The following is a 14,145-nucleotide window of genomic DNA, read 5'->3' on the forward strand; positions in this document are numbered from 1 at the left end:
ATCATAAAATTGCATAAAACCAATATGTATAAAATCAGTGTTATAAAACAATTGTAAAAAAACAATTGTAAAAAACACTTGTAAAAAAACTTTTGTAAAAAACACTTGTAAGAAAACACCGCACAAGGCATGAGGGACGCTGTATAAAAGTTTCAGGCTATAAAATGAGGACTGCTGAATCTACAAGGTGAAATACAAAAATATAAAAATATATAAATCTATACCTTTATATTAAAAATAAATTAGAAAAAAGGTTGTGAGAATTATTAAAAACTCTAGATAATTCTTCTTAGCAAAGGCTCTGAAAAAACTTAAAAATCCCCTTTTATGAAAATAGGGGGGTGTTTAGACATCGGAAATGAAGCAGTTCAGATCTATGTCTGCATTTAGTCCATCAGGTCTCAAAGATCGCATCAGGAAAATCCACTTAGTTTCATTTTTCGAAATCATTCTTCTTTTATTTCCTCCTCTCCAGTCCCCTTTTATTTTATCAATGCCATAAAAAATTAGGCCCGAGGGGTCCTGGGAGTGTCTTTCCTTGAAATGTCTTGACAAACTGTGTTTGTCAAAGCCCTTTTTAATATTTTTGACATGTTCCCTGATTCTAACATATAGGGGGCGGGTGGTTCTCCCTATGTACTGCAGATGACATGGACATTCGATGACGTATGTTACATGTGTACTGGTACACGTGATGGTGTCTTTTATTTTATATTCCACCCCTGTGGTATGCGATTTGAAAGTTTTAATTCTTCTAGGTTGCTTTCTGTTGGTCCTGCAAGGTAAGCATTTTTGACACCTGAAAAAACCGTTAATGCTTGTGGGGAGAGAGATGGTTTTGGGTGGGTTCACCACATTGTGTACCACCTTATCTTTAAGTGTGGGTGCCCGCCTGTATACAAAAGATGGTTTGCTTGGGAGAATTCTCTTTAAAGTTCTATCCGCTGTCAAGATGGGCCAGTGTTTCTTGATAATGTTTTCAAGTTGCTTATGTTGTCTATTGAAACCCGTTATAAAGGCAAATTCATGCTTATTCTCATTTACCTTATTTTTGCTTTCTTTAATTAAATCCTCTCTTGTGGTATTCCTTACTAGTTGTTTCAAATGTACTAGGTCTTTCTTTTTATAGCCTTTTTCGACAAACCTCTGTATCAGAATGTCCGCTTGAGTTTCAAAATCCTGTAAATTGGTACAGTTCCTCCTTATCCTTAGGAGCTGTCCCTTAGGGATGTTGCCCAACCATTTTGGGTGGTGACAGCTTCTAGTTGGAATGTAGCCATTCTTATCCGTTTTCTTAAAAAACGTCTTACTGGCCAGTTTTCTTCCTTCTTTGTACAATTCTAAGTCCAAATAGGCGACTTTCTCTCGATTACAGTTACCTGTAAAGGTGATTCCGTAGGCATTGCTGCTAATCTCATCGAAGAAGGTTTGTAAGGTGTCCATATTACCTCTCCATACCATGATGATGTCGTCTATATATCTGCGATAATAAATTAGATGAGGGCGTTCCACGCTGTATATTTGCTCTTCTTCCCATTTCTGCATAAATATATTAGCAACGCTGGGGGCATACTTTGCCCCCATAGCGACTCCTTTAATCTGCGCATAGTATCGTCCCTTATACCAAAAATAATTGGAGTTCATAGCCATTTTTAACCCTTCTAGAATAAAGTGCATTTGTGCATGTTTCAGGTCCGTGTAATTATAAAGTGCCCATTCGACACTATCCAATCCGTCCTTTTGTGCTATGTTCGTATATAGCGAATTTACGTCTATAGTGACTAGGATATCATCCTCTTCAATTTCTAAATCCTTAATATCTGACAACAACTGTTTGCTGTCCCTTAGGTAGGACTTTCCTTTAGGAACAATTGGTTGCAAATATTTGTCCAGATATTCACCCAACCTGGAGTGGATGGAATTTATGCCGCTTACTATGGGCCGGCCCGGGGGTTTTTCCTCATTTTTGTGGATCTTGGGCAAATAGTAGATTATTGGCGTTCTAGCCCCTTCTATGTCTAAATATTTCGCCTCCTTTTTGTTTAAGATACCCAGGTCCTTTCCTTTGTCAATATATGTTTTCAGGGCTTTCGTGTATTTCTTTCTTGGGTCTCCAGATAATTTCTGATAGGTATCTTCTGCACCAAGAAGATGCTCCAATTCTTCCTCATAATCTTTTTGATTTAAAATGACTAAACCTCCTCCCTTGTCAGCTGGTCTTATGACTATCCCTTTCTTTTTTTCTAATTTTTTGATAGTTTCCCATATGTCCTTTTCTTTTTTGTTTTTTATCTTTAGGCCTCTGATCTCCTCTTCACCTCTTCAACCATCCTTTTGAAGACCTCTAGGTTCTCATTTTGTGGATTCTTCGGGTTGAAGACGGATTTATTCCTAAGTGCAGTGTGCTTATATTCTGTGTTGGATATGCGAGTTTCTTTATCTTTCTTGATCTCAAAAAATTTTTTAATATTAATTTTCCGTATATATTTCTGTAAGTCTATATACGCTTCGAATTTGTCCAGGTTTTTATCTGGTGCATATTTTAGGCCTAAATCTAAAAGTTCCAATTCCTCTTTGTTAAAAACCACATTGCTCAGATTAAAAATACCTTTCCCTAATACTCTCTTCTTCTTTTTCTTAGACCCCCCCACGTTTTCCCCTTGGTTTCCGTTTCTTGTGTCGTGGAATCTGTGGGGTTCCTCTCTCCTGTTCAAACCTGATCCTCCTGGTCTTGGAGTGCCTCCGTGTTCCCCTTGTGGGGGTCTTCTCCAGTCTTCTCTCCAATTGATATGTTGTCCTCCTTGAGGTCTGTATGTCCCTCTCTGGCCTCCGGGATGGTCTTGCCTCCATGGTTGTTGCCATCCTTGATTCCTCCAATTCCCTTGGTATCCCTGTGGGCGCCATCCTCCTCTTGGTGGTCTTCCCCTGTTGACCCTTGGAAAAAAATCCCTTCTGGGGGGTGGGCCTCTGTTCTCATATTGGGGTTCATGGTGTTGCCTGAGAGGTGAGAATCTGTTATACGTGTCAATCCGATTGTACGCATAAGGTGGTGATCTATCCCTGTACTGATTCCTCTGTGTGTTCTCCCTGTGGCTGTCCCAACGGTCGTTGTACCCGTGTCTTGGTTCAGTATCCCTTTCAACGTTATTTCTTCCTCCGTTTACTGGAGTTCTAGGGGTCATGGGGGTCCTTGGTGTTGTGACGTCCATCCACGGATCCTCATCTTCATCCTCCATGTCCGAAGATTCCCTGGAATCAATGTCCACCGGATCCACACTAGTTCCTTGACCGTTGTATATCTCATCAGACTGCCATTTGTATACTTCTCTGTTCCTATAGTCCAAGATGTCCCTCTTGTATTTTTTCTGTTTTTTTGCCTGTATTGTTTTGTCATACTTCTGTATGGCCTCCTGTAGTGCCTTCTCTTTGTTTTTATATTCTGTTTTTTCCGCATGGGGAGCCAGTTGTTCCTTAAGTTGAATTATGGTGCTTTCAATTTTCTTAAGTTTAAATTGTCTCCTTTTGATAATCATTAATAATAATTCCTTTTCACATTTATTAAAGAACGCATACCAATTATCTAGGAGAACTGGGTCTGAGATATGGTCGTTGGGGGATGTGTCCCAGCGCAGTCTCCTGGGGGCTATACCTTCCTTAGTGTATTTTTCAAGGGTAGTTATATCCCACCACACCCTCAGTTGTTTCTCCATGTTATGCTTTAATTGTTTAAAACACCCTTCCATGTCTTGTCTATGGATAATGGTATCTTGGTTGAATATTTCTTCGACGTTCACCGCTCTAGTTGTCATATATTTAAAGATCTCCATTCTGCAGCCAAGTCTGGGTGATCCCACAAAAAGTGGTATGCACAGGAAATGTAAAGGCAAGAGATGACCAGCGCCATGGAGTGTGCGGTGAAGCGTGAGAGACTGACAGGTGTAAGCAGCCAACAACCAAACCCCAAAAGGGGTCAGGATATGTGTAAAGTGCAAAGAGAGGTTGTAAACGGCGCTACCTTTGTGCAATTAGAAGAGATAAAGTGCATACATTCACTGTTAAAGAATTATAAAAAGGGAGTGTCCCATAAAATTGAAAAAATATATGTGCTATATATCAAGTGGGTTCAGGTCATAAAAGATCAAGATATCCTAGTCTGTGATAAAATAAAACCCAAAAAGTGCTGGAGTGTAATAAATAAATTTAATACCATAGACAGTGTTTTTATTGTGATGTACAAATAATAAAAATCACACAGATTCCACGACACAAGAAACGGAAACCAAGGGGAAAACGTGGGGGGGTCTAAGAAAAAGAAGAAGAGAGTATTAGGGAAAGGTATTTTTAATCTGAGCAATGTGGTTTTTAACAAAGAGGAATTGGAACTTTTAGATTTAGGCCTAAAATATGCACCAGATAAAAACCTGGACAAATTCGAAGCGTATATAGACTTACAGAAATATATACGGAAAATTAATATTAAAAAATTTTTTGAGATCAAGAAAGATAAAGAAACTCGCATATCCAACACAGAATATAAGCACACTGCACTTAGGAATAAATCCGTCTTCAACCCGAAGAATCCACAAAATGAGAACCTAGAGGTCTTCAAAAGGATGGTTGAAGAGGAGATCAGAGGCCTAAAGATAAAAAACAAAAAAGAAAAGGACATATGGGAAACTATCAAAAAATTAGAAAAAAAGAAAGGGATAGTCATAAGACCAGCTGACAAGGGAGGAGGTTTAGTCATTTTAAATCAAAAAGATTATGAGGAAGAATTGGAGCATCTTCTTGGTGCAGAAGATACCTATCAGAAATTATCTGGAGACCCAAGAAAGAAATACACGAAAGCCCTGAAAACATATATTGACAAAGGAAAGGACCTGGGTATCTTAAACAAAAAGGAGGCGAAATATTTAGACATAGAAGGGGCTAGAACGCCAATAATCTACTATTTGCCCAAGATCCACAAAAATGAGGAAAAACCCCCGGGCCGGCCCATAGTAAGCGGCATAAATTCCATCCACTCCAGGTTGGGTGAATATCTGGACAAATATTTGCAACCAATTGTTCCTAAAGGAAAGTCCTACCTAAGGGACAGCAAACAGTTGTTGTCAGATATTAAGGATTTAGAAATTGAAGAGGATGATATCCTAGTCACTATAGACGTAAATTCGCTATATACGAACATAGCACAAAAGGACGGATTGGATAGTGTCGAATGGGCACTTTATAATTACACGGACCTGAAACATGCACAAATGCACTTTATTCTAGAAGGGTTAAAAATGGCTATGAACTCCAATTATTTTTGGTATAAGGGACGATACTATGCGCAGATTAAAGGAGTCGCTATGGGGGCAAAGTATGCCCCCAGCGTTGCTAATATATTTATGCAGAAATGGGAAGAAGAGCAAATATACAGCGTGGAACGCCCTCATCTAATTTATTATCGCAGATATATAGACGACATCATCATGGTATGGAGAGGTAATATGGACACCTTACAAACCTTCTTCGATGAGATTAGCAGCAATGCCTACGGAATCACCTTTACAGGTAACTGTAATCGAGAGAAAGTCGCCTATTTGGACTTAGAATTGTACAAAGAAGGAAGAAAACTGGCCAGTAAGACGTTTTTTAAGAAAACGGATAAGAATGGCTACATTCCAACTAGAAGCTGTCACCACCCAAAATGGTTGGGCAACATCCCTAAGGGACAGCTCCTAAGGATAAGGAGGAACTGTACCAATTTACAGGATTTTGAAACTCAAGCGGACATTCTGATACAGAGGTTTGTCGAAAAAGGCTATAAAAAGAAAGACCTAGTACATTTGAAACAACTAGTAAGGAATACCACAAGAGAGGATTTAATTAAAGAAAGCAAAAATAAGGTAAATGAGAATAAGCATGAATTTGCCTTTATAACGGGTTTCAATAGACAACATAAGCAACTTGAAAACATTATCAAGAAACACTGGCCCATCTTGACAGCGGATAGAACTTTAAAGAGAATTCTCCCAAGCAAACCATCTTTTGTATACAGGCGGGCACCCACACTTAAAGATAAGGTGGTACACAATGTGGTGAACCCACCCAAAACCATCTCTCTCCCCACAAGCATTAACGGTTTTTTCAGGTGTCAAAAATGCTTACCTTGCAGGACCAACAGAAAGCAACCTAGAAGAATTAAAACTTTCAAATCGCATACCACAGGGGTGGAATATAAAATAAAAGACACCATCACGTGTACCAGTACACATGTAACATACGTCATCGAATGTCCATGTCATCTGCAGTACATAGGGAGAACCACCCGCCCCCTATATGTTAGAATCAGGGAACATGTCAAAAATATTAAAAAGGGCTTTGACAAACACAGTTTGTCAAGACATTTCAAGGAAAGACACTCCCAGGACCCCTCGGGCCTAATTTTTTATGGCATTGATAAAATAAAAGGGGACTGGAGAGGAGGAAATAAAAGAAGAATGATTTCGAAAAATGAAACTAAGTGGATTTTCCTGATGCGATCTTTGAGACCTGATGGACTAAATGCAGACATAGATCTGAACTGCTTCATTTCCGATGTCTAAACACCCCCCTATTTTCATAAAAGGGGATTTTTAAGTTTTTTCAGAGCCTTTGCTAAGAAGAATTATCTAGAGTTTTTAATAATTCTCACAACCTTTTTTCTAATTTATTTTTAATATAAAGGTATAGATTTATATATTTTTATATTTTTGTATTTCACCTTGTAGATTCAGCAGTCCTCATTTTATAGCCTGAAACTTTTATACAGCGTCCCTCATGCCTTGTGCGGTGTTTTCTTACAAGTGTTTTTTACAAAAGTTTTTTTACAAGTGTTTTTTACAATTGTTTTTTTACAATTGTTTTATAACACTGATTTTATACATATTGGTTTTATGCAATTTTATGATTGTTTGCCCTTCCATTACCTATCGCGGATAGATTATTGTACCCACAACTCCTTTTTGGTAAAAAAATCCTCCCCCCTATATTATGATTCCACCTATTTACTCTCCTGACAATCTATTAAGGAATCCTTGAACACTACCCTTATCCATTCGTTTCCAATTCCTCCTAACAATTTTATCATTATTAATATATATTTTATACCTCTTTACCACGTTTAATAAGTTTAATAACAATTCTAAAATTTAAAAAAAAATATTTTATTAATTCATATTTTTTATATATAATTTCCATATACCTTCCCATACACATATATTCTCTCTATATCGAACCTACTTCCCCTCCACCTACCTCCAGTGAAGGCGACACATATATACTTATATATACATATTTTTCTTGATGACACAATTTTTTGTGTTTCAGCCTTCTCATCCAACATCGGAACATTTTTTATTCCCCTTCACCTACCTCCAGTGAAGGTGGCATATATATACTTATATATACATATTACTTTCTTGATGAAACAATTTTTTGTGTTTCAGCCTTTTCATCCAACATCGGATATTTTTATTTTCATTTTTATTTTTTCCTTTTTTCATATACAGCCATGAGTTTAAGTCTCTCAGAATATACATTATATTCAAATTCCCCCCATGAAGTGGACGGGATCACTCATAGAGAGCACAGCCCTATAAATGTCCCCAATAATATATCGCATTCAGGGTTGGCTATAAGACTCTCAATACCTTTTTAAATTGTTTTTCGAGCCTCCTCACATGAATAGGAGCCTTATTTTATTTTTATTTTTATTTTTGCATATAATTTATCTTTTGTATATTAAAGGTTGTACCCTACGGAAAGAATGTTTTTTAACTTAAATAATTTTTTTCTTGACTTTTTTCTTTTTGTTTTTTCTATGTGGCCCTCGTAGTAGCCCCGTGTAAGCTGCTTCGCAAATGATGTAATGTAAGCCGCCCTTTATACTCACCTATAGGAATACAGGGAGTAGCAAGATGGCTTCCTTTTGGCAACAAATATGGAGCACCAAGATGGCTGACGGCAGTCTATCTGTTGCCATGACAAGGGCTGGCTATATTAAGACCGGGAGTACGCCGTGGTGACGCCGCTCCAGCAGACGTCGATGACGAAACGCGTAGGGCGGGTCCATTGCGTCACAGCGTCACTTCCGGTTTTGAGATTCCACCGCCGTGGAACGCGGAAGCTTCCTGGCGAGTACTACTGATCCGAGGCAGCTATCACGGTTTCACACAGTGAGTGGATGCTACGTTTCTTCTTTATTTATACGATCTGATACTTCATGAGGCTCCCCTCTTCTTTCTCTCCATATGGAAACACGCCAACTGGTGCTTTGACTGTGGAGGGGGACCCCTGGAGATCCATCCTTGCCTAAAGCTTTCGTGCAGGGCAGGTTGTATTTACAGCGCGACACCTAGTGGTCACACGGGTGATTGCAGCTGGCATTTTCATTTCATTATTTCCTTTTTATTTTTAGGGATTTTTTCCCCGGTAACCTTTATCACTTTCACTTCACTGTTTTGTTTTTTCTGCGGGCATGGTGCACTTTCAGCAATAAACAGTGCCCGAAATATCACTAACATCTGATTTTATTTCTACACTGGATTGATTTTTATTATTTGTACATCACAATAAAAACACTGTCTATGGTATTAAATTTATTTATTACACTCCAGCACTTTTTGGGTTTTATTTTATCACAGACTAGGATATCTTGATCTTTTATGACCTGAACCCACTTGATATATAGCACATATATTTTTTCAATTTTATGGGACACTCCCTTTTTATAATTCTTTAACAGTGAATGTATGCACTTTATCTCTTCTAATTGCACAAAGGTAGCGCCGTTTACAACCTCTCTTTGCACTTTACACATATCTGCGGGAAGTATGGTGGCCTTCAAAAGACTCTTAGACGTACAGCTCAAGGATCAGAACATTCAGGGGTATGTGAGATGATTACGGCCACACACACCTACACAGGTTGAACTGGATGGACTATTGTCTTTATTCAACCTCACCTACTATGTAACTCATGTATTTATTAAAATGTAATTTATTAATTACTGCTAAACTGCAGGTAGATGTAAAAAATGCAATTTAAGTGGGCTTGGCATCTAATCTCTATGTATCAGCCCCCAGCCTTACCTAGCACTATGCAAGAGTGCATTCTCGCAAGATTTGGGATTCTAAACTTTCTCAGGATCCAGTGGGAAGGCTGGGAAACATCATTACTACAAGATCCACATGACTATAGCTGTTGACAATCCACAGTGAAACGCTTTGTCAACAGTGTCTGCCCTGCGATTAGCAGGCGATATGCTACCTCCTACATGCCTATTTGTACAGGGATTGCACACTAAAAAATCCCTCTTCACGGGACTGCGTCCATTGGAAGCAGATGCATACTGTTTGAGGTTCGGCACTCAGCTCTTATTCAACCTGTCTGCAGGGAATCATAAGCAGGAGGAGCTTCTAGTCCTCTGCTGCTGGTCACATGTTCAAAAAAAAAAAAAAAACAGCCTTTGGGATACAGAGTAGAAATAAATAATTAACATCAATAAACTGTTTTAAATTGGCAAGCAAATATATATTTGAAATTAAATCTTTAATATTTTTTGGCAATAACATGGTGTGGCCAGTCACCGATTATGTCACGCCCCCTCCAGCCTGTGTCTTAGAGGAAGAGGGAGGTGAAGCATCCATCAATCAAGATGTAATATCCTAGCCCCATTGTGTAGAGCTGTTTAGAGCACATAGAGGAGGGAGGTGCAATGGTCGTGCCTACTGGGCCCACAACTCGCTTTGTGTGTAGCAGCCATGTTGTCGTGTGAAGGGCGTAACCATAGTGACCTTGCCCCCACCTTTTTCTTTCAGTTATACAATACATAAGCTGTTACCTGATGCCAGGACCTTTATCAGTCCATTGATCAGACACACACAGACCCTTTCCATTAACCAATCCACAATCCTAAAAAAAACTGTCACCCTCGGAAGCTGAGCAATCCAGAGAACAGATACCTGTCGTAAAGAGCTGAGTTGGAGGAGATAGCTAATATACATAAGTGCAGACAGTTTAGCAGATATAACTCTGAAACTTCAGCATATTTCATAACTTCTAAACTAACACTTTCACAGCCAGAATATGGACAAATTTACTTTCCTTGGTTCATTTATAACATTTCAAGTCCAGACAACCCTAGGTCAGACCATATGGGGAACCACTGGCACCCCCTATTCCTCCTAGGTAAAGTAGACATCTGAAACCTGCCATTTTTATATTTATTCTGAAGCAAATTCCATGCTGGACCATATAATGAGTGTTAGCATTCAGTAATTTGTAGATATGAGTGTTAGCATTCCGTAATTTGTAGATATTCAGAGATATAAATACTTTTTCGAAAATTGTATCTGAGACATGGTCATAAACTTAGTGACCTCCCAGCAAACACCCCTTAGACCAGATGATTGGTCAGATGGTCTCTGTCAACACCCCTTTGATCCCAAAGAGAAGGGAGATGCCAGGACAGTTTGACAGTTCTCATGTAACATCAAACTAGAAACATCTGTTAAAGCTTGAGAAATAATAATACCTGGCTCATCGACTGAACTCAGATAGAACCAAGGACACTGCAAGTATTCTTCCCTCTCAACTCTGTTTTCGTTCTCTGTTGCTGTATTATGTCTTTATTTCTTCTCTTTCTGTAAATATATTTTTTGCATCAATTTGACCTTTTTATTATTAGACCTTATTTTAAAAAGTGGGTAAAGCTATTTTTAAGGTTTTTAATACAAGCTAAATGAATCACTGTCTCTCGAAAAATGCTACGGTATACAATAAATCGCTAAACATACCTGTCTGTGGTGACAGCGTGTGCTACAGACCTTTATTCTAAAATCATAATTGGTATTGCTAAGATTATGAGTTTCCGTCTCTCTGTTAAAAGGCGGTGGTGGTAGCTAAAGTTAAAAAAAAAATCAATTAAAATTGTTTAACCACTTCTGGACCGGAAGGATTTGCCCCCATAATGACGAGGCCATTTTTTGAGATTCGGCACTGCGTTACTTTAACGGACAATTGCGCGGTCATGCGACGCTGTACCCAAATAAAATTGATGTCCTTTTCCTAACACAAATAGTGCTTTTTTTTGGTGGTATTTGATCACCTCTGCGATTTTTATTATTTGCGCTATAAACAAAAAAATAGCGACAATTCTGAAAAAAAAAAAAACAATATTTTTCACATTCTGCTATATAACATTCCCAAAAAAAAAAAATTAAAAATCTAATTTTTTCATCATTTTAGGACAATTTGTTTTCTGCTACATATTTTTAGTAAAAAAAAAAAAAAAAGAAAAAATTCCAAAATAAGCGTATTTTGATTAGTTTGCGCAAAAGTTATCACGTCTACAAACTAGGGGAAAGATTTGTCATTTTTATTTATTTTTTTTACTAGTAATGGCGGCGATCTGCAATTTTTAGCGGGGCTGCGACATTGCGGTGCAAATATCGGACCCCTGACATTTTTGACACTTTTGGGGGGGGGGTCCAGTGACATTATTACAGTAATCAGTACTAAAAATATGCACTGTTACTGTAATAATGCCATTGGCAGGGAAGGGGTTAACACAGTGGGTGATCAAGGGGTTAAATGTAAGCCTAGGGGAGTGTTTCTAACTGTATGTGGGAGGGGCTTTTGAAATGAACACAGAGGCCTGTGATCCTATATAGAAGGATCACAGGGGCTCTTTGATTATTCCAGAGAGAAGAACGGTCAGCTGTGTTTACAACAGTTGACCGCTCTTCTCTCTCAGTGGGGGAGCGATCGCGGGTGGCCCGTGGCAATCGGAGCCGCCAGCCTCATGCATCGGAGTCCTCGCTGCTGAGTGCCCCCTAGCAGCAGGCGCACGCCCGACGTAGGGCTACATCGGTTCGCGCAGGAGGAGCTGCCTGCCTGGGCGCTCGGTGGGCGGTCCTTAAGTGTTTAACGCAGCCCAGTGACAATCGCTCTCAGGCTGCTGTCACCTAGATTGTGGCCCCACAAGCTGGAAAATCTTTGTGCAGGGTGCAGCTGAGAGTGGCATTGTTACACAAGTGACAGTGTGATGTGAGAATGGCCATTCCTTTGTCACGAGTTAATGAGGAGGAAAGGGATCTCATACCCGCATCCATCACAGGAGGGAGTGGGCTGTCAATTAGGAAAGGGATCTCATACCCGCATCCATCACAGGAAGGAGTGGGCTGTCAATTACCACTGTGTATACACCCACATGTGGGACTCTATAGTCACATGGGCTACTCAGATGTGATAGAAAGGAAATGCTCAGAGTAGAAAATACCCTGAAAACTGAGCATGTGCACTAGATGCCAAGACTGCTCTGCAAAATCTCCAACTGCAATGGGACACGGACAGGAGGGGGAGATAGAGAGCAGCAGGATCAACCAGGTTTTTTGCAGGATACTGAAAACTAATCTCATTGTGACTGAGTGAGCATGTATTATACCATGATGACCATTTAATGACACTAACTGCAGTAGACAAAAGTCAGGTCATCAACTTGACCCTAATGTCTAGTAGGGCTGTGTATATCTCAGGAAGGACACAAATACAAATATTGAATACACATTATTCTATTTCCGGCTAAAACCGCTTATATTTACAGTTTATGTATATTTAAACCATGTATTTAGCTGTTTGCCTGTAGTTCAGCTTTTAGGTTTATTTTCCTTAGAAAAACATTTACCATGTTCAGAAAACCAATATTAGTCACTATAAGCTTCCTTATGTAATAGAAGACATCCTTATGGCTTCTTGATTACAAGATTTCCTCATGCATACGTTTTTCTTCCCGGGTGAAACATTTTTCATATTCGGACACTGAAATTACACCCATATGAATCGCCTGGTACTTGGTAAGATGAAACTTCTTTGTAAAACAAATCACACGTGCATAGAAAAATAGTTTCACTCCTGCGCTAATTCTTTGGGAAACAACATCAATTCTATTGTGGGGAATTTATCTCTCATGGTCACAACATGAAATGGAAGTTTTCTCCCCCAAACGAACACACTCACAAACACAAAAAGGAACAGGCGTTCTAAACACAACTCCAGCCCAAGGCGATGTTAACTGATCATGTATGCCAAAGTTGGAAGGCTAACGTGTTTCGGGAGATGTCCCCCTTCTTCGGAACTCAGCCCATGTCATCTGACCATGTATGCCAAAGTTGGAAGGCTAACGTGTTTCGGGGGATGTCCCCCTTCTTCGGAGCTCAGCCCATGTCATCTGACCATGTATGCCAAAGTTGGAAGGCGAACGTGTTTCGGGGGATGTCCCCCTTCTTCGGAGCTCAGCCCATGTCATTTGACCATGTATGCCAAAGTTGGAAGGCTAACGTGTTTCGGGCTATGTCCCCCCTCATTCGGAGCTCAGCCCATGTCATCTGACCATGTATGCCAAAGCTGGAAGGCTAACGTGTTTCAGGGATGTGTGCCCTTCTTCAGAGCTCACCCCCCCCCCCCCCAATGTGTCAAGACTTCCGCCTTTGGCATACAACACCTTCGGCTGGAGTTGTGTTTGATACGGCTGTTCCTTCTTTTTTGTGAGTATGTTTTTATTTTTTTGATCCAATAAATGTTGAAGATAATGCATTAGGTCACTGTGCCGTCCTGTGTGTTTTTACATTTCTTTTGTAGATTTCCCATACTGGGTTGGGCCACATCGGACGAGGCATTACAGGTTGTGACACCATTAGATGTATAACAGTTTGAGCGCTGGAGTTTTCAAACTAGTAGCAAGAGATGATTTTAAAAACTGCTCTAAACATTAATCTCCCTCATATGAAACTTCTTGTGTTTTATAAGATTTGAATTCTGCGACAAGCATTTTCCCCACTAAGCACAATGGGTCCCCGCTGGTGATTCGCAAGAGTTGACCTTTCAGCAAAACATTTCCTGCAGTAAGGGCATGCAAAAGGCTTTTTATCGTGTGAGTTTTTCATGGTAAATGAGGATGTCCTTCCGAGAAAAACTTTGGTTGCATTCAGAGCAGGAAAACAGCTTCTGCCCTAAAGGAGTTCTCAAGAGCGTATCGTTCGGCAAAACATTTTTCTCATTCAGAACATGAATACAGCTTCTCACCCGTGTGCGTCCTCTGATGTGAAAAAAGATAGTCTC

Source organism: Pelophylax lessonae (assembly GCF_965119305.1).
Source record: "Pelophylax lessonae genome assembly, chromosome: 9".
Lineage (NCBI taxonomy): Eukaryota > Metazoa > Chordata > Amphibia > Anura > Ranidae > Pelophylax > Pelophylax lessonae.